Here is a 439-nt window from a genome sequence, read left to right as displayed (position 1 = left end):
TGCCGTTTGTCTTGTTTTTGGTGGGGCGGTACTTATTACATTTTAGGGAGTTCATGGGAGGGGAGTTTATACCAGCTATTATACCACGCTCTGCTCTTGCCGGGGACGCGGAGTAATATGCTGATAATGCACTGTGCCAAGCAGGAAGTCCTACTCCACAACATGCTGTACCTCTGCTTCTTCGTTACCCTCTACTGCCACATGCACGGATGCCAGTTCTTGAGTTCTACAATATTTTTATTCTGTATTCTGTACATTAGTTTTTCTTGCAAAATAATTTCTTTAAGCACACTTAATTGCTTCTCTAACACTGAGTTTCAATATTCAGTTCCCAATGCATGTAGTGAAACGTTAAGAAAAAATTCACGAATTGAATTACTTGCAACAAATTGGACGTAACCCATCCCACACCCAGGTAGCCTATTCTCTTGCGCCTCAA

This window comes from Oncorhynchus keta, chromosome 21 (genome assembly GCF_023373465.1).
Source record: "Oncorhynchus keta strain PuntledgeMale-10-30-2019 chromosome 21, Oket_V2, whole genome shotgun sequence".
Taxonomy (NCBI): domain Eukaryota; kingdom Metazoa; phylum Chordata; class Actinopteri; order Salmoniformes; family Salmonidae; genus Oncorhynchus; species Oncorhynchus keta.
This window is presented reverse-complemented; position numbering follows the sequence as displayed.